Consider the following 26,117-nt stretch of genomic DNA (forward strand, 5'->3'; position numbering starts at 1 on the left):
TTTTTTTATAGAGTTGAGCAAACTTTAGAGCAGATGCAATTATTTTTTCAGCAATAATAACTGTATAACAAGGCTTCAAACAGCTCAAGGCATGTTTTTTAGATGATGTACAATGCTGTAAATATTGCTGTTAGTTTACCATTTCATATCTAATAAAAATCCCTGTGCCTTATCTGGCAATTTATGATGTGGAGAGAGAAAGAAAAGGGTCTTTATGTGGCTACTACACTCTTTAAATTAATTTTTATGGTACTCTCAGAAAGTTATTGTTATTCATTTCACCAACAGAGAAATGAATCATGGATAATGGGTAAGCACCTTTGTACTGTTTACAGGGTTTCAGACTTTAAAGTTTACATCCTGGTAAGAAAGTATATCAATTTAATCAGGTGCTTTGAGTAATTTACCCAAGTAAGTTGTTGGTGATAAGTCCTTAGTCCTCAATCTTCTTCTGATTAAAAGGATGATTAATTTTCAGCTGCTTTAAAAGCCCTAAGCAACAAAGGATCCAACCACAGGTTTTGCCATTGCCATTTATATTCTGAGCATGGGAAGTAGGTGGAGACGAGCTGCCTGGCACTTTGTTTGTTGGAATATATTCCGTATTCCATAATTGCAAAATTTCCTCTTGTCATGCTTCAAGGGTGGGCAGTTTTATGTTATTCCCAGTTTTGAGGTTATGCCAGTTGGTACAGCTCAGTGCATTTTGGAGCACTGTAAAATTGGAGTTCATGGAACAACTGGTTTTCATTTCAGTCCCTCCTTTCTCATAGTCTGTTACTTTCTCCTTGGTTGTGAAGTTCAATCTTTATGCGGAATTGTACCTCTGCCTTTTGTAACACCCATGCACACACTTACATGATCTCTCTACTAATAATTGTGGATTTAAAGCCTCTGATCCCTTTTTCTCTCTCTGGAGAAATAAACACCAGCTACTTTTCTTCCCTCTTCCCACTTTGTTTCTTAATGTTGGCATTTCAGGAGTGGTTTCCTGCTGCCCTAGAAGTGGGATTTGCAGCTTGAACAAGCCAGGAAAGCTGTCAGGAAAGCAAAAATCAGCACTCTGGTTTTGTGGAAACCATGAATGTCTCCCTAAAAGGGTTTCTGGAGGGTGTCAGGAAGAGAGCTACTTTCTGCTATGAAGGAGAAAGCTAACTTAGGGTCACCAAGCCTTTCTGTCCCAGTTTGAAACCTCTCCATGGTGGCAGTGTGTTCCAGCTATGCTTGCTGACACCACTGGTGTATTTGCACTCCAGCAGCCTCTCAAGGTATGAATGTAAACAATTCCAGGGGAGGAGAAGGGATACCTCACTCACCTTCTTCACTGTCAGTCAGAAAGTAACAGTCAAGAATTAGAGTATTTGCATTCTAAAAGTATCAGGAGGAAGAATGCAATTAAAGCCCAAGCATCCCACTCCTGTCACTTTTCTCAAGGCAGGAAAAATATCTCTGAGGTTCCTCACTTCAGATATGCTCAGGTCTAGTAATTTTAAGTCATAGAAATTTATAATATATTTTCATAAACTGACTAGACTGACTCTTATTTCACGCACTACATTTTAGCTCAACCAGATTAATTTAACCCATGTTTGTAGCTGGCCATATTTTGACTGCCTTCAGCATGCTACTTTACTAGATTTAAGTCAGCAATGAATCACAAGCAAACTTTGGTCTGGCATTACTTAGCTTGCCCTCAGGTTAGTGGCACTGCTTAGAAATGTGTCTTAAAGAAAGTTGCCTAAAATGCTAGCTTGAGCATTTTAACTTCTCTCTTTTGTGCAAGACTGCTCTAGGCTTACAGCAGTAATTACACTGAGCAGAAATACCTGCTGCCATGCTAACTTTCTGCACATGTGTGATGGTGGAAGGTCTGTGAATCTGTTTGGGATTTTTTAATTCATTATTTTTTATTTATTTGTGGGCACTTAGCACTATCTCTTACTGTATATCTTCCCCTCTCTCTTTTCAGCTCATTCTCCCTATTTCCTTATGTTCCACAAGATCCTTGGCACTCCTTTCCAACTCTCTCTTTTTTCCTTATACATTGTTTATTTTCCTCCACTTCTAAGCCTTGTCTTTCTGCTTTCCTGTTGCCTTCCCTGCCCTTATTTTTGGCCAAGTATTGCAGTTGACACAAACCTAATGTTTTCAGAATGAAAAACTATCCAACAGAACGTCTCTTCCCCCAGTTGCCTCCATCAACCAAGGAAAGAGGAGAGGGAATTAGTTAGGCCACTAAATCTGCAGGTTATTTCCTCATCTAATCCAGAAGATACTGCTGCTGTGGGAGAGAAGCAACTGTGATTTTAGAATACAGTGAGTGTAATGATGATGTAACATCTTTGCTAAGCTTTGCCAAACAATCCCTCATTACATTTTCCTCTCATTTACCGTGTTTATCGTGGCATGCAGAGCATGGCAGAGGATTTGCCTGATTTAATGTCAGCAAGTCCAATGAGATCAAAACACTTCTATCCAGTGTTTTGCTTGTTTCAGGCAGGTCATGGGGAGTTAAACTACCTGAGCAGTCTCTTCCATCACCTCAGTCTGGACTGTTTCCTCTAAAGCAAAACTTCTCAGAAAATTTCCTGCTTTCTGTAACTCAGCTGAGCACATACTTGCAAGGAAGTGTAAAAAACTGACTTTGCATTAATCCAATGCTTTCCCTCAAAAAAGAAAGTAAAAATATAAAAGCCAGCATTAATTCTTCTGCATTAAGGTATGCCACAGCCACAAAATCATGGAATCACAGGATAATTTAGCTTGGAAGAGACATTTTGGAGATCAACTGTTAGGTCAAAACAGATTTTTCTGGGCTTTATGCTGAAAACATAAAGAGGGGGTAAACTCTGCACAGCCTCTCTGGGCAACCTGCCCCAATGCAAACAGTCATTAAAAAATGAAAAAACGCAGAAAATATTTTTTAAAAAAATCTTTATATCGAATTTGAACTTCTTTTCTTTCAGTTTATTTTCTCCCATTCTCGTATTATACACCATTGTGAAAAGCTTGGCTCCATCTCCTGCTTTTTCTCCAGAGCTGCCCTCCAACTCCCACACGGATAGGCACAAGAAGTTTTTCGCTTCCAAATACAGTTGTTTTGCACTTTGGATCTTCTCCCATCACTGATAAATATTTCTTCTTATTCTCATAAATAGAGCCATAACATCTTCTGAGTTCTAAGTATGCTTACCTTGCTTGTAATCCAGTTTTTATCTGCTTCTGGATTTTGCAAGGCACATCATGAATGATTACTCAAGTTCCTTGCACTTCTTGCTCTGGGACTTTGTACAAACAAATCTAACTAATTCTCACATGCATCCCCATTTAGTGAGCAAATCTTCTCTTCCTTATCTTTTCCTTAGTGCCATAGTCATTAATCTTTTTCTAGTCTTCAGACTCTTTATTTTAAAATGAGTTGTTTTCTTCTCTTTCATGACCAGTCAACTCTTCATAGCCAAATATTCTTCTCATTTCAAAAATCTCTCATAGGAAAGGGATGAGAGTCTTGTGACAATCTTTCTGACACTATAATTTTTTCAAAAGATGAATTACTTTAAAGCTTATTTTTCCCCTCGCCTGTTGTCATAGTTCCTTTCCACTGATAGTTAAATGATATGGGGAAAAGTGTCTCTGTTCCTTCAAATCTTTCTACCCATCTTGTTCTTCTCAAAGTAGCACAGTCGAAGAAGAAATCCAACAAGTTTTGGTTTTAACTGGCCTTTTGAACACGAATAGACACTACAGTGGTGGCAAAAGCAAAACCTTGTCTGAAAGGCTCTGTAAATGTTCAGACTCTTGTAAGTTGTGGTTAGTGCAACCATAATGTGCTGACTGTACCACTGACATTTATCAGAAGCAATATAAGATTAATTTTCTTCAATAATATTGTTTTCTGGTCCAGATTTCTGATCTCCAGTTTTCAGAGTAAAGGGCACCTACATGTAACACTCACTTTTTTCCTCTTGATAATGTTGCTCTTACAGAAAAATGGGCCTGCTAACAACTCTGGTCTATAGCTAAACAAAAAGTTCACCAGTTCTGATTCATTTTCTAGCTCTTTACAGCAGGTTCATACATAGCATTGTCACTTTTATTTATCTGAATCAGATGTGTCACCAGATTTAATCTCCTCTTCTTCTGTGATTTACATTGGGCTCTTATTTAGATTTAGGTTGTGTTCCTTACTCCTCTGATAGTGCTAAAGTTTTAGTTATGTCTATCACAGGTACTGCCAGGTATTAAAAATTATTCCTACAATTCTTGCCCTGTTATCTAGAATATCTCTTTTGCACAGGAAGCACCTAGAAGACTTTTCTTAAAGTACTGCTTTCCCAAGGGGATATTGAAATGCCTGATTTTAGTCAATCCAACCTGATAGAATTCAATGTGAAATAAAATATCCTGAATATATCTTGCCACTAAGGACTCATATACAACTTGTAAAAATGAGGACAGCAAATGGATGTCCAACATATTGTTCTCCTCATAGTCAAAGGGTGAAAAATATCCCACCGTAATGCAGTTTTCTGTGCTACCACCTAGGAATAAATGCTTTGCTGAAACTCTCCAGTTTTCTTTCCATTCCTATCACAGATATCAGTTGGTCCACTTGTATGTTCCCAGCATCTCTTCAGTGATTTACAGAGCTGTAGGCATTGGAAGTCTTTTTCCACATCTAGTAATATTGTTTGGGGCAGTTTTTCCTGACAGTACTGTTTCACACTTAAGTGAAGTAGATTCCTTTTATATCCTACCAGTCTGACTGACAAATATTTTTGCACCATTAGCATCATATTTTAGAAATACTTTCATTTTGCTCTGTCTGAAGGAAACAGTTAAGGTATGATTCAGTATCAGTTTGAATTTGTGTACTTCTGGTCCTTCCAATAGGAAGGACCTTCTCATCACGGTCTTTTCCTTCTTTGAACACCTCTGGAACAGTTTTATCTTTCTTCATTGAGTAAGGAGACATTTAAAGAGACCAACATCTAATTCTGTGTATGCTGGCCCAGCATACAAACCAATAGTTCTCTGTCCTGGGAAGTAGCACGTGAGAATTTGAATCAATCTTAAACTGCACTGGGCCTAAGACCTAACTTACAATGCCTGTTACAATTTGTTCCACAGTCTACAAAGTCAGGCTAAGTGCTATGATTCTGGTGCCAGCCTGTTACTTTGGTATCAGGAGGCAGAGGAGAAAGGGAAAATAGAACAATACTGTTAGATTTTTTTCTCCTCCAAAAAGCACCCTTTTAAAAAAAAATCTATGAACACCTAAGTCCAGTTCCCATTCTATAAAGAGTTCCCTGAGGATTTCTCTGCTTGTGGTAAATTACATTATTGTGTGATGAGCCATAAAGGAGCAAAAGGGTGAAGAACAGTGATTGCTGCTCATTGTTTTGTCTCACATTTCCTTGTACCACTGGCAAGAGTCAGAAGACAGACTGAGATTTAAGAGAATTGCTAAATTATTGTATTGCCCATAGAGCTTATTTGCAGCACCAGATGATTCATAGAATCAATGCTAATAAATAAAACTCTGTTCTTTTATTAGTGTTTCCTATATGAGAGTTTACTCTCAATTTAAAAGGAAATACTGACATGGTCATATACAAAAAAGTTCAGTCCACCAATTTTATTTAAAATAGTGCAGTAAGGCTCTGCAACCAGGAGAACTGCTGCAAAAAAGTACCAGACAATTACAGTACCAAACAAAACAGAAACGAGGAAGAAAGTCAATTTGTTTACAAAGTAAGGGATGTGACCATCCTGTAATAAAGTCCCTTTCCAGCAATAGCTTAAAGTGATAAAGCTTAGAATCTATAATAAAGCCCTGTGATAAAGCTTAGAAACATTTATAGAAGGAAGAGGACAAATTAATTCCCAGCAATTTGTAGCAAAATATTATTATATTTTGTTAAAATCTAAGTATCTAACTTCCTCTCCCTATAATCTAAAATGTCAAAAGAGGAATGCTAAATAATGAATGTCATTAACTCAGCTGACTGCCTGTTTCCAATAGATCTATGGATGTGGCTATCGTTGTTTAAATCTTAAGACAATTTATCGACTTGAATGAGATCTCATGGTGTACTGGGTATGGCTGCCATGGACATAATTTTCTTCCACATGGTGCTGTGCTTTACTTTTGTAACCAAGCAAATGCTGATAACACACTGGTGTTTTGACTATAGCGGAACAGCACTTGCACAGTGTCAAGTTTTTCTTTTTTTTTTTCAAATCTGCCCCCCCTGTAAGTATGTTAGAGGCACAAAATAAGCTGGGAGAGAAAACAACCAGGAGAGTTGACTCATAGGAGAGAGATTTTGGGGAGGAAGGCAGACATTGCTCAGAAACTGGCTAGGCATCAATCTTCCTGTGAGAGGTGGTGAATCATTGCCTTTGCAAAACTCGTTTTGCTCTTTTCCCCCTTTTTTCTTTTTTTTCTTTCATCTTTCCTTCTTTGACTTATTAAATGAGCTCTTTTTTAGTCTTCCTTTCCTATTATTTCCTCTGTCCCACTGCAGGAGACAGGGAGTGAGCAAGTGGTTGTGTGTGATGCTCAGCTACCGCCTGGGACTAACCCACAACATATGTCTGGAGAACTGGCTCTAGTACAGCTAGTTTTCAGTGAAAGTAGCCTGAGTCATCTTGTTATTCAACTAAATTCACAAATCTATTTTTAATCCTTGGTCATCTTCTGCTGATAATTTTTGGTGTAGAAGAGTGGCTCTAACTATTCATTGTTGAGTCATTTCTGCATAAACATTTTCAGAAAAAGCATAGGATCAATAGAATCAATTATTATAATTAACTAGAAAAGAGAAGAATCACAAGTGATCTAGCACTGCAGCAAGACATATTTTAGTTGGCTGTTAGGAAAGTTTTTATCTCAAGATGGAGTTTACTGTCAATAACAATAAGGAAGTCAGCCTGAATATCAAAATTGCTTCAGACTTTAATGGCTGCATTTTAATGATAAAATATGATGCATAAAATGACCTATCAGCACACTCTAATCATTATTAGACAACTAAGCCTCTACTGGAATTCCCTCTATCCTGGGAAAAGGGTCTTTCTCCTGGGGTCTGTTGTGGTATTGCTGTTTGCCAGATCTCTTGTACGACCTTGGATACGTCAGATACCCATTCACAAAATCACTACTTTATGAGTACTTAATAGCATTTTGGGAAAAGCTTGTGAAGTGCAGAGATGATATGATGATGGAAGCTGTATACATTCTAAAGTGATTGTTTTTCTGTTTGACTTTCACTTCTTTTTATCCCCTGAATAATCCTGAGTTCATTTTTAAGGCATTACTTTGTTGAAGTCACTGGGAGTTTTGCTTGCACAGGGTCTAGATGACTGGGTACGCTCTGTGAGTGATGAGGGACGGTTTGGCAATTACTTTTGAGGCATATCATCCAAACTCAAGGCTACATCTGACTCATTAGATTTGTGGAAGGTTTTTTTGCCATGGCACAACGCAACATTTACATTCAAGCCACAGCTCTTGGTTTCACTCTACTTTAACCACATTGTATCATGTCATGTTATTTTGATAAAAGGTAGTACTATTGTTGAGATATTCAAGGTCTTGATAAACAAGGGATTCAGTACAAACCGTTAAAATATGTACTGTATAATGAAGGAACATGACATTGGTGAATTGTTTCCTTTTAAATCATTAACTGTCCATTAGTGAGACAGTTTAATTAAAGCTTTAAAAGGCTAGGATACTGCTGAGAACCAGTAAAGAATGACAGTCATGTGGAAGTGGATCTGAAGCAAAATATTTGCAAGACATATGATGTCCAGAGAATATGCCCATCTGATCCTTGAGTTTATCAAACTTTTCCTCCAAAAAGGCACTGTCAGACCTCAAGCTGTCATCTGTCACCTGGTGCAGAGGTATTTAGAACACAGGGGATGGTCATCTGCCCATCTGGAAGATGTAGAAGAAAGTAAATTTTTTAATCAGCCTTTACTCAGCCCTAGTGATACCCATCTGGAGCTCTTGGTCAAGTTATGGGCTCCTCAGTGCACGAGAGACATGAACATAGTAGGAACAAGTCCAGCAAAGGTCCACAACTTAGTTGGGTGTTTGGAACATCTGACGTAAAAAGGAAGGCTGAAAGAACTGAGACTGCTCATCCTTGAGAAGGGAAGGTTCAGGATATGACTTTATCAATGTATGTAAACACCTGATGGGAGAATAAAGGAACTGGAGACAGGCCCAGTGATGCCCAGTGAAAGGATAAGAGGTAATACACACAAGATGAAACACTGGGAATTCTCTTTAAACAGAATAAAAAGTGGGAGGGTTACTGTTTGTTTGGTTTGGTTTGGGGTTTTTTGTTTGGTTGGTGTAGTGGTTGACCCCGGCCAAACACTAGGTACCCACTAAAGCCGCTCTCTCACTCCCCTCTGCAACTGGACAGAGGAGAGAGAAAAAAAACCAGCTAAGAATTCACGAGTAGAGATAAGGGCTGGGAGAGGTCAGTGACTGATTACCTTCACGGGTAAAACAAGACTCAAAGTGGGGATAGTACTTATATTTATTACTAACAGGATAAGAGCCAAAGAGTGAGAAATAAAACCATCTTAAAAACACCTTCCCCCCACCCCTCCTTCCTTCCATGTTCTCCCTCTTCCCCCCCAGCAGGTGCAGGGAGACAGGGAATGGGGCCAGTTGTTGTTTCTGCTGCTGCTCAGAGAGAGGAGTCCTTGCCTTGCTCCCATGGAGTCCCTCCCACAGGAGACAGTCCTTGACGGACCTCTCCAGCATGAATCCATCCCTCAGGCATCAGCTCTTCCTGAACTGCTGTCCTGTGGGTCACTCCTCCATGGGGTGCAGTCCTTCATGGATAAGCTGTACCAACATGGGAACCCCACAGGGGCCACAAGTCCTACCTGGGAAAACTCTGCTCCAGCATGGGCTTCCCTCTCCATGGGTCGCAGGTCTCCGGCAGGACCCCACTCCATCCTGGGCCTCCCACAGGGTCACAGCCTCCTTCATGCATCCACCTGCTCCAGCATGGGCTCCTCCATGGGCTGCAGGGGGGTCTCTGCACCCCGATGGTCCTCCATGGGCTGCAGGGGCACAGCTGCTCTATCCTGGTTTTCACCACGGGCCGCAGGGGCCACAGTTCTGGTGCCTGGAGCATGTCCTGCCCTTTGTTCTGCACTGACCTTGGTGTCTATGTTGTTATTCCCATGTTCTCACTCTGCTCTTCCCTGGCTGGAATTTCTCCTGCACAACAATCTTTTGTTCCTAAATATGTTATCACAGAGGTCTTACTATTACTTCTAATTGGCTCGGCCCTGGCCTGTGGCAGGAAATCTGTCCTGGAGCAGCCTGGCATTGGCTCCTTGGGACAGGGGAAGTTTCTAGCCATGGGACAGGGGAAGCCACCCCGTAGTCCCCCTGCTTCCAAAACCCAGCTACAGAAGCCCACTACAATTGTTTTTTTTTTTTGTTTTGGGGTTGGTTTGTTTGTTTGTTTGTTTGTTTTTACTGTAAGAGCAGTCAAACCCTGGCACAAGTTTCCCAGAGAGGTTGTGGACTCTCTATCCTTGAAGGTATTCAAATATGACTTGATGCTGACTTGACCAACCTGCTTTAGCTGATCCTGCTCTGAGTAGAGGTGTTAAACTGTGTGTCCTCCAGAGTTGTTCTACAGACCAAGCGGTTCTGTGACTCTTTGATTATTAATATAAAAGACTTTCTCAATGTCTGTGTAGCAGATTCCCAGCTGCACTGCAAAACTGCCTTCTCTCCTGTGTATATCTATTTAATCACTACTTATAACATTAATAAAACCTACTAAGAACGTAGCTGATTGCTGAAAGAGCTGTGAGCTATGAATTCAGTTCCTACTCCTTAAAAGAAGTTCCAGGCAGATATCAAAAAAATTTAGTATACTTTATTATCAGCAGCATAATGTGGATGTACCCAGTGCCTTAAATGGAAAGTCTATTTCTGGTAAGGAGAAAGTAGTGCGTCTATCCTTACTTTCCCTGCCACAGAAGAGCTCCAATTTATGTCAACTGTGCTGGTGGCTTTTGTGTTACAGACACCTGTCTACTCTGTGCCAGAGAGACATCAAATCATTTTAATTAAATTTTCTCTAGGGGAAATTCAATAGAGCAGGATGTAATTACCCAGATAGGAATTTTATAAGAGCATTGAACCTAACATCCTCTGCTTTGGGTAAAACTGTCATCGGATGTTTAATAAAGCAAAATGGTCAACGACCTATGTTTTAATTTTCTTCTGAAACACAGTACATCGTTATTAGTCAAAAGTACTGACTTAGTGAAGAAAGTGTTAACTAATGGACTACCAACCCCACTTCATTTAGCTTTTTGTCCCATTATAACACCATCTTGACTCATTTGTGAGAGGTGTTTCAAAGCACCAGCTCAAACTTCACATTTTAAGGTAGCTGAACATGAACACAGTCATGAAAACTGTAAGATCTTAGGGTTTTCTTGTGAGAAAAATATGTTTGTTTTAAAATAGTTTTTGCTCCTCACAGGAAATTCTTTCACACAGAGGAATCATTGTTCCTACACTTAGAATTTATGAAAGAAAAGTAAATCTTCCCCACTAAAATAGAAAAGTGAGGGTTTTCTCAGAATTCATTTATATGTCTATCTATAGTTAATTTGGGCTGCAGCTTGGGTAACAAATCGATTTACCTAAGAATATCTCTTTGTTGATGCATCTGCAGTTGTCAAGTGATATATGAATTAGGCAAGGTACGCGCAGAATAATTGTGTCTCTCAATGCCAGTACAAGATGTCCTTAGAAATCAGAGAAATCATGTTCACAAGTTCAGTCTAAAACAGACCAGAAGCTCCTGCAAAATAGTAGGGAAATGTCCAGCTACTCATGTTTTTCTTTGTGGTTTTTTGCTCTGAGACAGTAAATTCAAGGTAAGTTTCAAAGGACACACTTAAATTTAGCAGGCCAAAACCATATTGTCAGAGCTGAGATTGCTGGGATGAACTGATAAACATCATTTTTTGTTTTGTAGGAGTCTCTTGCCATAGCAAATTAGTGGCACTATCCTTACAAAGTCAGATCAAACAAGATAGTGTCATGGCTCTGGCAGGCTGGAACCACATAACTGCAGAAAAAATTGTCTTCTTGTCAGATTGGAACTCAGCTAAAAATAATGCATTTACCCTATGAATTGCTTCCTTCCTGAGAAAGGAAGAAGTGTATGATAATCAAGTGTTCTAGCCTGTCAAACTTCGACCATCAGATTCCATAAAGTCCTGCATTGGCTCTACTCAATCCCCAAACCAACATAATTATTGGGTTTTTAGGCTCCCTCTCACTCTCTGAAATTTAGTATGTTTCACCTCCAAGGCTAAAACCAATAAAGTTTATCATGCTGGGAAAAGGAAGGGAATTGGGCATCTTTTTTCTTTTTATCTATTTTTTTCCAGACCTGGCAATGAACAGAACTGAGATTAAGTTCAGGACAAATGTTTTGCTTACCTGTGATGGAGCCCGCTGACAGCACTGCATGTACAGCAGTGAGAAAGGCAAATTGTTGGCTTCAGAAATCACCCCAGTTCTTTGATACCATTAAGAAGAATTTTTCAGAAAGTCAGGTGTGTTTCCCTGGGACTGAGGTTCCAGATTATTGATGGATCCCAGATATGAGACAGAAAGACCTCAACTTACTTCTCCTCCTTCCTATACAATGTGCACATCCACAGAAGTGTTTGGCAGGATCTTGACCCCTGTTAATTTCATGTTAACTGAAACAGGGATAGGGACAGATGTACATTTTCTACGACTTCTGATCTCTCACAAGGGATCCCGAAATCCTTTACCCTTAGCATGTTCCTTAAGTGCTTGAGTTAGATGCAATACTGGAGTTAGAAATTTTTGATGTAATTGGGGCACAGATCATAATCAATTACTATTCATTCCAATATCAACATTAAGAAAGGCAAAAAGAAAATACATTTTTCTAATAATTCTTCTAAAACTAATTAGTTCTACCTGCACATGCAAATATTGAAGATTTAATGAAATTTCTGACAGATCCTTCCGAGCTTCTAGGTAATTTGGAAGAAGTGAGGGGGAAAACAGGGAGAGACATGGGAAATATTAGATACCATTTCAGAGCAATCGACTTACAAAATATGTCTGCAAAGAGATTATCAATAAACATAAGGTATTTTAATAGTGACAAAACATTCAAAAGATGCAGTTTATATTGCTGATAAGTAGCAGTACTCCATCTCTTTCTTCCTTCCCCATCTAACTTCTGAGCATATCAGCAATAGCTGAACTCTTCAGTCCTTTATATTCAAATGAATGTTTCCCACCAAAATATTTATTCAAATGGGAATGGTAGTGATTTTCAGATTCTCACAGGCAGAGTGGAAACAGAAAGATAAATGACTTTCTCACATTACTTCAGTGTTATTGTTATCATATATTGTGTGATGTTCCCTCATTATCTGTTGGTACACAAATCCAAGCAATGCATAATTTCTGAACCAAAAGTAAAATAGCAAAACATTTTTCAAGATGTTTTCAGCATTTTTAGATTTAGATGAAGAGAAAAATGTGCCTAACCCTGGCTGATAATAGACATTGAAATTCTGAACATGTACGGAGGCTTGAGGTAACTGAGCAGACAAGCAGTCAAATTCTCCGTTGAGTTCTGGTCCTTTTATTCCACTCGGGTTATGTAAAATGGAGAGATTCTAATTTAAGCAGCCATGGAGGGGTATCATTGCTGATAAAGGATGGCCTCTGCTCTAATGAATACCTCCCTCCATACTGAAAAAATGCTATTTTGTGAGAGGAAGGGCACTATAGCAAAGCAGAGTTATCCCTGAACTTCTTTTCTGCTCTCACAATTAGGGCCACCACAGCTCATATATTTAGGTTGTGTAATCAACTTTCAAAATGAAAGAACTCACCTGCTGCAGAAAGAGGTCTATACCAATACAATTCCCAGTCTGAAGTTTTCTCTTTCTTTCAGTGTAGAAAATATAGATTCATCCATGAGAGAAGGGGTGGGTGATAGGAACCACAACACTATAAGGTTAGGAAGAGATTTCAGAATTAGACTATACCTTCAATGACACTTTTATTGCTTATATTGTAAGCAAATACAATTAAATATAGGAAATCTGGGAAAATATAACAGAGGCAATTCTTACATCTCACTTTATGTGCTTGTGGAAGCACAGGTTCTTCATCTTCCTGATTTTTCAGAAAGATTTATGTAGTTAGATAATTGGTAGCTGATAGAGTTCATTTAATTTAGATTTATACAAAAATTTTAGGCCTCTAGTGAATTCCTAAAACCTACATTTTTAGAAAATCAGAGAAGAAAATAAATGCATTTGAGGATTCCAGAAGAGGAGACTGTTTGCTTAAACTTGAATTTCAACAAAAATTTTATACAGCAAACTTACCAATATTCCTTCTGCAGACTACCATCTCGAGAAGACAAACACTGACATAACAAAGGACCACATTAATAAATGATGTTGAAGTGACATGTGTTTAGGGATTCAGATGTCACAGAAGAAGGTTGCTTGATCTTACATAGATCAGTAGCTCCTGAACTGACTTCTAAACTAATTATTGTATTTATCATCTATCTCCATCCTGGTCTCTAATATCTTTTGGGTTGACATGTTCACAATGAAATGCTTTCTGTTTGGCATCAAAAAGAATTGCATATCTGTTAGATATTAGGAATTCCCTTTTTCAGAATTCTTTGGGGTTCTTTTAATATGTTGTTCTGCTTTTTTTCCTACTAAAATATGGAAATAATCATGTTTATTTTCATGGTTTTCCTACTTGCCTTTAGAGATAATGATGTAACATGGTTCTGATAAAACATACAGTGTAAATGTATTAAAGAAAAGAAATAGGAAAGATCAAACTAATTAGATTAGAAGATTAGTGCAGATGAGTAACCTTAACTTCAGCTCGTTCCTCAAATCAGGTGCGTGAGTAAGGTCTAAGTTAGGAACCTAATTTTCTGAATTCTTTCAGTAGAAGTTAACAGGTGAGTATTTCTGGATGGTCTTTTCATATATCTAAGACGTGAAATGCCTTTATAATTGCCCCCTGTAAAGACAGCCTAAGGAACTTGCTTTTTCAGGCAACTAACAATGCCTGATCAATAATGCAGTCTTGGCTGAAATCCTCAGATATCCAGCTGTGACCTGTTTTTTGGGAGACTTTTTTCCTTTTTTTTTTTTTGCCTTTATTTCATTTTACTGCTTTAGCAGTTTCTAATCTGTAAAAGAATTTCAACTTTCATCTGCAGCTATTTAGGAATCTAAATGCCATAGCTTGGCAGGGACATTGGAGCTCCCCAAAAAGACATATAAAGTACTTATGACTGCAAATATATCTTAATCTGCAAGGTAACCCTTTAACTGGTTTTTTTTTGTATTTGTTTCTCTGAGAAATTCCAAAAATCATGGTAGATCAGGTCCAAACTTTTACAGGAAAAATAATAACCATAAAAAAGAGAGATATTTTCTGTCCTTACTCTAGCATGTGTGGTTTGTAATTTTCTTTTAAAATTTTAATTTAAGCAAATGTTTCAGGTCCAGAAATAATTTTGAATGACCTTTATTTTTCTTCAATATCCCTTTTCAAAACTATTGATTCTTCCAAGCTAAAAGTAGTTTGCAAAAAGGCCTTCCACAGTACTTTAAGTGCTTTCTATTGACCACATTGCAGAGAAAAAAATATAAAAACCAGCCTTTCCAAGTATTTTGCAATATCTATACCTGAACGGCATCAGAACAGAACATTTGAAACCAGAACTTAAACATCATTTATTTGAATTTGAGGAAGTTAAAATTTAGAAGAATTAAGATTTTTAGCTTTGTTATACTTCAGAATATAAGGAAATTTGCAATTAATTGTGATAAGAAGGAAAACTCTTTGTGGGTAGGTTGTTTTATAATTTAAATTTTCTGAAGTTTCTGACCTACAACTCTGAATTCTGTCATGAGGCTGATAGGGTACAGGTCCAATGGACTATCAGCCTAATTTTATTCAATTTCTATTAATTTCTGATTTTTCCATTTCTAACTTGACTGAAAGGAAAACAATGCAACATATCCCCCTAAACCATGTCCGTGAAGAGGATATTCACTGTATTAGCCAGCAAAGAGTACCCAAATTCAAATATGTCAGCCTTTTCTTATAAGTAGCATTTCTAGTGGTAACAGTCAATTCTTACGTCTGACAGTCTTCATAGACTTTCCCTTTCTGCACAGTCTTATACTTCAGACTAATTCAATTTATCTTGTCCATTTTACTCAAACAACTGAAACAGATCTATGGTAAATTAATGTACTATAGATAATTTGGAATGCAGTGCAAGAATTCAATGCACACCAGCACTACTGTATTACCTAAGAATATAAGATTTTAATTTAAAAAGTTAAAGGTCCATAAATCACACTCTATCTACACTTGTCAACATTTCTGACAACCTATTTTAACACCTAGAATTATTTCTTTCTTTATCACATAAGAGATTTCAGTTTAACTTCACTTTACCCTGAAAAGGTAATCAGAAAAGAGAGGAAAATGTTGAAGAAAAGTAAAAAAAAGCACCAGGTACTCACTGAAGACATTCTCAAAACATGATGGGAGTACCCCTCAGGTGAATGAGGAATGAGAAAATAATATTTTTATGGTATTTTTTAGTTTATGCAGATAAGGCTAAGACACATGAGATACAGGATTGAGAACACATGTGCACCGCATGGCAGAAGATAGCTGGTGACAGCACCTCTGACAACCCAAGTTTAGGAAAGTCTGCTATGTACTCCAAAGCTTGAGGGCAAAACGATGACCTCTTTCATACTTGGGTCTGTAAATAGCAATTACAAGTGAGTAGCAGAAGGAAAATATATGAACAGACAAATTAACTTCTCTTCTGACTCAAATCTGGAAGGTAGTCACAGTTTATTATGTTGTCCTCCTTTCTTTCTCAAGGGCACACTTTAAAGCCCACAGCATGCTCTATGTTACCATGGCTATCTGCCTAACAGCTGTAGAAAGTAGGTAGTTCAAAGCCACCTTGCAGATGTCTCCAGTACATGATAGTCAAACAGACAGTCTTGGTGTAAACATAGTCTAACAAGCTGCTACAAAGGGTGGCAAAAAAAGGAGACGAGGTGTGGAAATTTCAGATAGGAAAACGATAATTTATAAGAAAAAATGCTTTTTCTTCACAATTTAAGGCTAGAATCTCAGGATCTGAAAAGTTAAAAGAAAAGCCTTCCCAGTTATACTCTGTGATACTAACAGGAGTTCCAGCCTTCAGTATCTTTTACACTTTGATTCATTTTTCACTAAAATATGCTCATATGTAGAACCAGAATTGTAGGAAAATTTCATGACACCCAAGAGAAGATTTCACAATAGCGTTCTCGTCATCTGCTTCTCATCCATCCTCTCTCAGCACACCCTCTCTAAGCCTCCCAAGCATCTCCCTGCAGCCCAACACTATGACTTCTCCCACAAGCACATGCCAGTTGTAGTCTTAGTTCCAGCGCCACTGGGGAGGAATGTGTTTATCCCAAGCAAGAAATAAAAAAGTCTTTCAGATTTTAAACCACTCTGCTCCCCTTTTGTCCTGAACACTACAACTGTGAACAGCTTAGAGCCCTCTATCTCCTGAAGCCAACCCTTCCTGTGCAGCCCACCTGGGCTTATTTCTTGACGTTGTCCTCGGCTTTGGAAGAATAAGCAAAACAGTTGCATGTTTCTATCACTTCACATTTCTGCTTTCCCCCATTTGCTATCCTCTCTCACAAAATTTTTCTTATAGGCATGTATCTCTCATACTCCTTCTGGAATTTTGGATACTAGTAAGTGGGAGGAGGGACAAAAATGTCAGAAGAGATATTTCTGCACTAGATGTCTCCAAGCATGAATGTTTTCAAATGCAGTAAAGTGCTGGAAGCTAAGTAGCCAATAAACCAGAGATGCAAATTCAATGCAGATAATATATCAACATTTTAACAACACATATATCAAAATGAGCACAAAAGCAAATAACAATAACTTAATTAGTCATGTTTTTAACCTACCATTTATATGAACCACTGTTCATTACAGTTTGAAAAACAGAGTATAATTACACCAAATGCATGATGGTAAGTACTTTTTTCACAGAGCATGCTCTTTCTCATGGATTATTTTCCACTGAATTCTTTTTATGATGGGATTTATCCCACCTTATTACAGTGTTTTGAAACTGGGCAGCTAATTTTAGCCAGCTGAAGAGAAGAGGAGGTACTTTCAGCAAGCAATTTTTTCCACCTATTTGGGCTGTTATGAATTGGCATTGTGCCATCACACTGCTAAAGTCTCTTCAACAGTACTGAATGGAGGGAATTATTTAATATCTTATATATAAAAAAAAATGTATGACTCTTTTACATTACTACCAGCATTTTTTTCATTTCTTTTGGGACAGTGTAGAGGGTAAGGAAGTTGATGAGAGCCCTGTAGCTATCAGTTTCCATGTAAGTTTGTTGAAGCAAGGCTCTTTTTCATTAAAGAGAGCAGTGATCTTGTATTTTGTTCCTCAGCACCTAAGCTCATATCAAACACAAAATTGGCCTTCAGAAATTAAAAAATGCTACTCAGTACTATTTTTTTTCTTCCTGATGTTCGTGTTGTAAATGTGTTTAAATTCAAAGTTATTTAGTTGCAGTGTCAAGCCATTGGCTTCCATTTTGACTCCAACACCAAAAAACTTCAATGTATTTTCTCCCTTTGAAAGAACATGCACAGTGTGATCCAGACACCTCTCATCATTCTTATGGATAATTTAAATAGCCTGAGTATTTTAGCAAGTCTGTAACTTTATTTCTTCAACTTCTGAATGTTTTATGGGGTTCTTTTCTGAATTTTCTTTCATTTTAGTAATATGTTCAAAACATGAACATTATTACTGACAAATCTTGAGGCAGCACCCTGAACGACCAAGCAGCCTTTCCAAGGACAGCACTGCTTGCTCCACTCGGAGAGGGGCCTAGAAAAGTTGGCCTAAACAAAGCTCATCTCCACTTTCACCCGGTTGGTTAACCGCAGACCAACGGGCATCTTCCTCCAATGCGGTCGCACAAAGAAAAGTCAAAGGCACGCACCTGCCTCCAAAGGTGTACCTAAATTAACTCTAGCATGTTGGAACATCAGAACCATGCTCGATTCTGCAGATAGCGGACGTCCTGAGCGTCGGTCTGCCCTAATTGCCCATGAGCTGGCTCGTCTCAACATCGACATTGCCGCTCTCAGTGAAGTTCGCCTTCATGAAGAAGGCAGCCTCAGAGAACATGGTGCCGGTTACACACTCTTTTGGTCAGGCAAGCCCAGAACCGAAAAACACCTCTCAGGAGTCGGCTTCATGATCAAAAACTCTATTGTTCCTAAACTCGAAAATCTGCCGACAGGTCACTCTGACCGCATTATCTCCCTACGCCTTCCACTAAACAACAAGCAACATGTTGTCCTCTTTAGTATATACGCCCCAACTCTCCAAGCTGACCCTGCTGAAAAAGATAAATTTTACACTGACCTGCGCCTCCTTACCCAAAAGGTCCCTGCAGACGATAAGATCATTATCCTTGGTGATTTCAACGCCAGAGTAGGCAAGAATTTTGAAGCTTGGAAAGGTGTATTAGGCAAGCATGGTGTTGGAAACTGCAATGATAATGGTCGACTTCTGCTAGAATTCTGTGCAGAGCAACAACTCACCATCACTAATACTATCTTTCAGCAGAAAGATAGTCTGAAGACAACCTGGATGCACCCCCGTTCTAAGCATTGGCACCTCATCGATTATGTCCTGGTGCGACGGAGAGATGTCCGCGATGTCCACCATACCCGCGTGATGCCCAGCGCAGAATGCCAAACAGACCATCGGCTGGTGCACTGTAAACTCAATTTCAAGATCAAAATCAAACCAAAAAGGGGCAGCATCCCAAGGAGAAAACTCCAAGTTAACAATCTCCAATCAGCCACAGTAAGAGACAGTTTCCAGGCAAACCTTCAAACTAAGCTCGATAACATTCCCAAAAATTCTGCAGATTCCTCTCCTGAAACAATCTGGCATCATATTAAAAACAGCATCCTGCAATCCTCCGAAGAATCCTTAGGGTTCTCCCTCAAGAAGAACAAGGATTGGTTTGACGAAAACAACCAAGAAATCCAAGACTTGTTGAGGAAGAAGAGAACCGCCCACCAAGCACACCTTGCACTGCCATCCTGTCACGCAAGAAAAGCAGCCTTTCGTCTCGCATGCAGCAAGCTCCAACAGAAACTCCGTGACATCCAGAACAAATGGTGGATTGACCTAGCTGAAAAAACTCAATTATGCGCAGATACAGGTGATCACAAAGGCTTCTATGAGGCCTTGAAAACAGCATACGGGCCTACATACCAGGTACAAAGCCCTCTACTCAGCGCTGATGGTCAAACACTTCTGACAGATAAAACCTCCATTCTGAATCGATGGTCTGAACACTTTCAGACTCTTTTCAGTGCCAACCGCACAGTCCAAGACTCAGCAATTCAGTCCATCACACAACAACCAGTAAAGTATGAATTGGATACTGCCCCCACTTTAGGAGAAACCCTCAAGGCCATACAGCAGGTGAAAATTGGCAAGGCAGCTGGGATTGATGGAATTCCACCTGAAATCTGGAAACATGGGGGCCCTGCACTCCACACCAAATTCCATGAGTTCGTGGTGCGCTGTTGGGAACTCGGCGAACTACCATCTGACCTTCGTGATGCAGTCATCATCACCTTGTATAAGAAGAAAGGAATTAAATCTGACTGCTCAAACTATCGTGGTATTACTCTGCTCTCCATTGCTGGCAAAATCCTGGCAAGAATACTCTTGAACAGACTAATACCCACTATAGCAGAAGGTATCCTTCCTGAAAGTCAGTGTGGTTTCAGAGCCAACAGGAGCACCACAGACATGGTATTTGTCCTCAGACAACTGCAAGAGAAGTGTAGGGAACAGAACAAAGGTCTTTATGTAACCTTTGTCGACCTCACTAAGGCTTTTGACACTGTGAGCAGAAAAGGTCTGTGGCAGATTTTGGAACGTTTAGGTTGTCCCCCTAAATTCCTCAAAATGATCATCTCACTCCATGAGGATCAGCATGGCCAAGTCAGATATGGCAACACACTTTCTGAGCCCTTTTTAATTAAGAATGGTGTGAAACAAGGCTGCGTTCTCGCTCCTACCCTATTCACCGTCTTCTTTAGCATGATGCTCCAAAGGGCCACAGCAGACCTCAATGATCAGGACGGTATCTACATTCGATACCGTACTGATGGAAGTCTATTCAATCTAAGGCGACTGAAGGCCCACACTAAGACCTTAAACCATCTTGTCCGGGAGCTGCTTTATGCTGATGACGCCGCCCTTGTTGCCCACACAGAAGCAGCTCTGCAGCGTTTAACATCCTGCTTTGCAGATGCTGCTGAGCTCTTTGGGCTGGAAGTCAGCTTAAAGAAGACAGAGGTCCTCCATCAGCCTGCACCTCAGGATGTCCCCCATCATCCCCACATCACCATTGGTCAATCAGAGCTCAAATCAGTCCAACAGTTTAATTACCTCGGTAGCCTCATCTCCTCAGACGGTAAGATTGACGGAGAGATAGACAACAGATTAGCAAAGGCATATAGTGCTTTTGGAAAACTCCATAAAAGAGTATGGCGTAATAAACACTTGAAGAAAAGCACCAAGATCAGTGTTTACAAAGCCATAGTGTTGTCTACTCTCTTATATGGATCTGAATCATGGGTCATCTACCGCCACCACCTGCGTCTCTTAGAACGCTTCCATCAACGCTGCCTCCGTACAATTCTAAACATCCACTGGTCAGACTATGTCACCAACACATCTGTTCTAGAGCAAGCAGCTATCACAAGTATTGAGGCCATGCTGATGAGAACACAGCTGCGTTGGGCAGGTCATGTCTCCAGGATGAAGGACCACCGCCTCCCTAAGATCTTGCTTTACGGTGAACTTGCCACTGGCTGCCGCATGAGAGGAGCCCCGAAGAAAAGATACAAGGACTCCCTGAAACAACATCTCAGCCTTGGCCATATTGATCACCATAACTGGTCTACTCTGGCCTCAAATCGGGAGGCCTGGAGACACACCATCTATAACGCAGCTGATGCCTTTGAGAAAGCACGCAGGATCACCCTCGAGGAAAAAAGGCAACGCAGAAAGAACCGTGTATTGCAGAATACACCATCTAAGGAGTCTTTCTGCTGTGCCTTTTGCAATCGGATTTGTCTGTCACGGATTGGCCTCATAAGCCACCAGCGCGCCTGTAGCAAATGTGGATAGAGCCTTCCCAAATCTTCGTTCGCGAAGCCCAGCCATGATGATGATTACTGACAAAATATCTGAGTTTTACTGCAATATTTTCTCCTGCATATAGTTATGAAATTATATATATTCTAGACACAACCTTGGTTAATGAAGAGTCTAGCATTGCATATTTTTCCAATGTAGATGATTTTTCTGGTGTCATCAACATCTAAATACTTTTTTTTTCTCAGCTTTGCTATTGTTAACAATAATGATCTATTCTCTTGGTTGGGTCAGGTACTTCATGTATCTAAAAATATGAGTACTTCGAAGTCGTTGGGAAAATAGAAGTTTCTTAATATTGAGTGTGTCACCCAATATCCTCTTGTGAAATAATATAGAAAAACGAGCTGGGATAGTTTCTGCTTTATCAATATATTTTTAGGATATTCTCCATGATGGGCACATTCCAGTGATGGCCTGCTTGCTGTGCTCCCAGACGTTCTTGACTCCCAGTAACCTGATCTCATTTTACCTGTGTGTGTGTGTTAACTCTTTGATTTTTACATTTGAACTCTGAGTTGATCACAGGATTACTTTTTTTTTTTTTTTTTTACTTCTTTTTTACTTTCTGGAAGAGGGAATGAACAGAAGATTAAGGATGGTGGATACTATACTCAAGTTGGAACGTTGTCAGAAGTAATGGTATCCACTTGCTCAGATCACTGGAAGTCACTTTAATCCTCATCCACCTTTGTGGAACATCTGTGAAACTGTGTCCTGCAATATGTTGCAATGAATGTTACAATAATTCATGAATCAGTGACCCACGTCAGGATGAAAGTCATCTCACTGAAGAGCAGTCAAGTGCAGGTGGACATGCTCCCCATTAGCCATTTATGCTCCCACTACAGTATCTGAAGACAAAGAGAAGAGCATATCAGTTGATGTAATTCAGATCACCTTCCTTACATGCCTCTTTTAGAAAGGGAATGAATAATTATCCAAGACATCTGTCTTGTCTATAAGAAGAGCCTCACTGATCATCTTACTCTGGATACCCAACTTTTAAATTGCTGACTCCAGCCCTGATAACCGAGATTCATAGTTGTAGCCTTCAACTAAGACTTCTGCTTAGCAAGTGATCCACATATTTCCTTCCCAAAAGTACTTTACCTCATTCTGAAACAGAGACAGAAGTTTTTGGACTAATTTCCTGTTAAGCTAATTACTGCAATTAACATTCCCATCCTGACTATTTACATCAAGGCCCAGAGTCAAATACTCTACAGAGTAGTTCATTGAGATGTACTAACCTGTCTCTTCTCATCTATAAAGCATCAGTGAGCACTTGTACTTTGGGTTGTGCTGTCTGTGGTCAGAAAGCAGTAGTTAGAAAAAAGTGATCTCATTCACAATCCAAAAGAAAACTAAGGTAAATGAGCATTCTCTGCTCTGAATTGGCCTCAGGTTGTAGTCAACCTAAAGAAATTACAATAAATTATGGAGATGAAAAAGAGTTGTTGATATTCCAAACTCGGTTAACTGTTAATCATCTCAGCAAACCTGTTGGCTTGCTTTGCATTCCAGTACAATTACATCTGTTAGAATTCCCCTAAGCATGCTGTCTTCACAGCCTAATTTATTTTTATGAACGTCCCAGGGACGCTGAAGACATTTTGCTGAACTTTGTTAACACAACTTGCTGTCAACCTGGTGCATTAATGAAAATAGTTCCACCTTTCTGATATTCTACCAACATTTAATTTCAAAAGCGCAATTAATATATGCAATGTTATTGTGTCTCTCTCTCTTTTGTAAGCCAGTAAACACTAACTTGGGATTTATTAACTGCTAAAAACAGCAGACATTCAATCAATACAGTATACTTCTGGCATGTGAATGTGGCAAGAGCATAATCAATCTTTTGGGAAAGATGTGAAACTTAAATCCTGACCACCTGAGAGGTGTAAAATCTTAGAACTTTGTTTCGTTGTGGTTTTTTTGCGTTGGTTTGGGTTTTGTTGTTGCTGTTTGGGGGGTTTTCTTTTTTTTTTTTTTTTTGTTTAGGAGCTTTTCATAAAAGAGAGTCAGATAAGAAAGCAGCTACATTGGTTATGATTTGCATGGCAAAGTACCGTAATTACATCACAAATACATGACCACAATAAAATACAATTGCCATAACAAAATACCATAACCGTTTTACCCAGGGATCTTCTACTTGAATTCACAGCCCTCTGTCATGTGAAACAGAGTAAAGTCTTCATCAGCTGAAGCACTTCAAAAATTTATAGTCATATCTAGTGGATAGTTATCAGACCGTATTTGGGTGGCCCAACACTCCATTCTCCAGAAGTCAATAGAGCATAAACACTATCTAGTAGATTATGTTGTATCAAATCCAATTTGGAAACCTGTTTTCATTCTAAATTCATGCTGTGTTTCCAGCATCAGGATCTCCATGTTTTTCTCTTGAAAATCTAGTCTCTGTTATTGTGCTTTAAATAACATTAGAATCATTTGTAATAAAATAAGCTAAATAAATATGACATTTTGGTATAAGCATAAGACATTTTTTTTCCGTGTTTTGATTACCATAGGTTGAAATGATATTTCCAAAACCCCAGTAATGGTCCAGATTAAATATAATATGTTATCAGTTCATTTTCTGGAAGATAATGTTTTATTGCATATGATTATATTTAAACGGCTTTTATTTAAAGATTGAATGACTGTCCTGAAAACTGAACACTTTGTCCATAAAAGTATGTGATAAGATTTCTTCTTTACCTAAAAAATGTTCCACACACAAGGAAAAAACCTAGGTCTTCAAAGTTAATATTAGTCAGTCTCTAACATAATTTTTGGTGTGTTTTCTAAAATTTAATCTTAGAACAAGAAATAATATTCTTAAAAGTCATCTGCTTAGAACTGAATATGACAACTGTTAGCCTTCTAATGAAAAATGTGTTCAGATGGGTTTGCTATGTCATACTACTTAACATTCAGCAGCATCTGGATAATAATGCTGGCCAATAACAGACTCCTGCACAAATGTCTCACTGACTTGAAGTTTGTTGTTTACTATGAAAGTCTCACTGGCTTGAAGTTTGTTTCTTGCTATAAAAGTCTCACGGGCTCAAAGTTTGTTGTTTACTATGAAGTAAAGTGGTTTTTTGTTTGTTTTTTTTTTTTTTTAATGCAAAACCAGGCTTTTACCCAAACAGTATGCTTAATCATTTGTGATAAGCACCTACTTCCCTGCAGCATTTAATGATTTCATTGAGAAATTAAAAGCTTTAGACTATCTGAACAGAATAACTGTCCCACAATGCACCATAGCTAAACTATATCATACATCCCACTCAGGGCCCTACAGAATCAATAAGAGGTTCACCCCATGCAAGATAAAAAGACATAGGCATAACAGTATTTTGGCAGTGCCTATGTCTTTCCTGACTATGTTTTACTGATGAACTTCGAGTTCTTTTCTTTTTGAAAATAATAATTGCCTTCTATTCTTTTCTCTACATAAAATGAGTTCTGTAAGGAAAGGCACGGCTGGTCTGCTGGCACAAGCTGTTGAGAACCAGACATGTCTCTTCTTCATAAGCATAATGCCATCTGCCACAGGCAGGAAGGCAGAGATTTAAACTGAGGAAGAAGGAAGAAGTCTTTTCCAACAGAAAAGATGTTCATTAAGTCTCTGATGATGTCCATTCAGTATTCTCTAGTTCCGGTCAGGAAAACAGTCAGACTGTTCAAAACCTAATATATTCCCAGAAAAAGAAGTGCATTAATTTTTTTCCCCTTCATAATATTACAATTGATCCATGTGTACCTTCAAAGACTGAGAAGCTCTGAGAATACTGCAAAAAAGTGCATATAATAACACTTTTGAGACAAGGAACACTAAGATGTTTTGTATTTCAAATATTTGAGGGCATTAAGGAAATGTCACTCAGGGCAGGAACAATATCAAGAAAAAAATCAAAACAAACTATGTAAAAGTCTTCTCTTGTGTCTATTAAGAAAATAATAGACTGATTCTTTATTTCTGGATTAGCTGCCTGAATTCAAAATACTAAAACAACAAACACAAGATGTAGTTTCTGTTTATATAAGGTAATGAACACCACAGAAATATGAAAACTACTTTGGTCTTTTTACATTAAAGTTACACTTGCAGGTTTTAACTGAAATGGATCCTCTCTGAGCTAAGTATTGCAGAAACACTCAGTTTGAACAGCCCCAGTCCCTTAAAATTTACATCATACACAGAGAAATTAGATCATGAATAAATAAAAAGAAGTTGTTTTTTTTTCTTTAAAGCATTTGTGGATTTGTGCAGGGAAGCAGAAGGAAGAATTGAAAGGACTTCCAGTCTTTTCTTACAGCTGTTTATTTACAAAAGCAGAGTATAAGTAAGGTTCATGTTCTTACTGCTACTCTAATATGTAAAGAAAACTGGTTTACAATCCCTCTTGAGCTCTGATATCAGGGCTGCTACATCCAAACAGAGGAACTGTGTTGTAAACCAAAGCAAAAGAAAATGCATCTAGCAAATACATGCCTATCCAGACCACTATTTCTTTGGGTAGCAACTTGTTTAAGGATACCGCTTTGATATGTTCTCCTCTCCACCTACACTGTACAGGGAGACAAAGAACCTAACAGAGGATGCTGGATTCCCTCTGGGAACCTGGAACAGCAATGCTCTGATATAGCCATGGTGAT

The 26,117-nt window shown here is 38.8% G+C and overlaps 1 long non-coding RNA gene across 1 annotated transcript in view; it reads right to left on the reverse strand.

The window, feature by feature from the left end:
• Positions 1–26,117, reverse strand: part of LOC135410647 (uncharacterized) — a 73,402-nt gene that overhangs the window by 4,340 nt on the left and 42,945 nt on the right. Inside the window, exon 2 of the long non-coding RNA XR_010428817.1 lies at positions 12,961–13,078. This is a non-coding gene — a long non-coding RNA (uncharacterized LOC135410647). The remainder of the gene's footprint in view (positions 1–12,960; positions 13,079–26,117) is intronic.

This window comes from Pseudopipra pipra, chromosome 3 (genome assembly GCF_036250125.1).
Source record: "Pseudopipra pipra isolate bDixPip1 chromosome 3, bDixPip1.hap1, whole genome shotgun sequence".
NCBI classification, from domain to species: domain Eukaryota; kingdom Metazoa; phylum Chordata; class Aves; order Passeriformes; family Pipridae; genus Pseudopipra; species Pseudopipra pipra.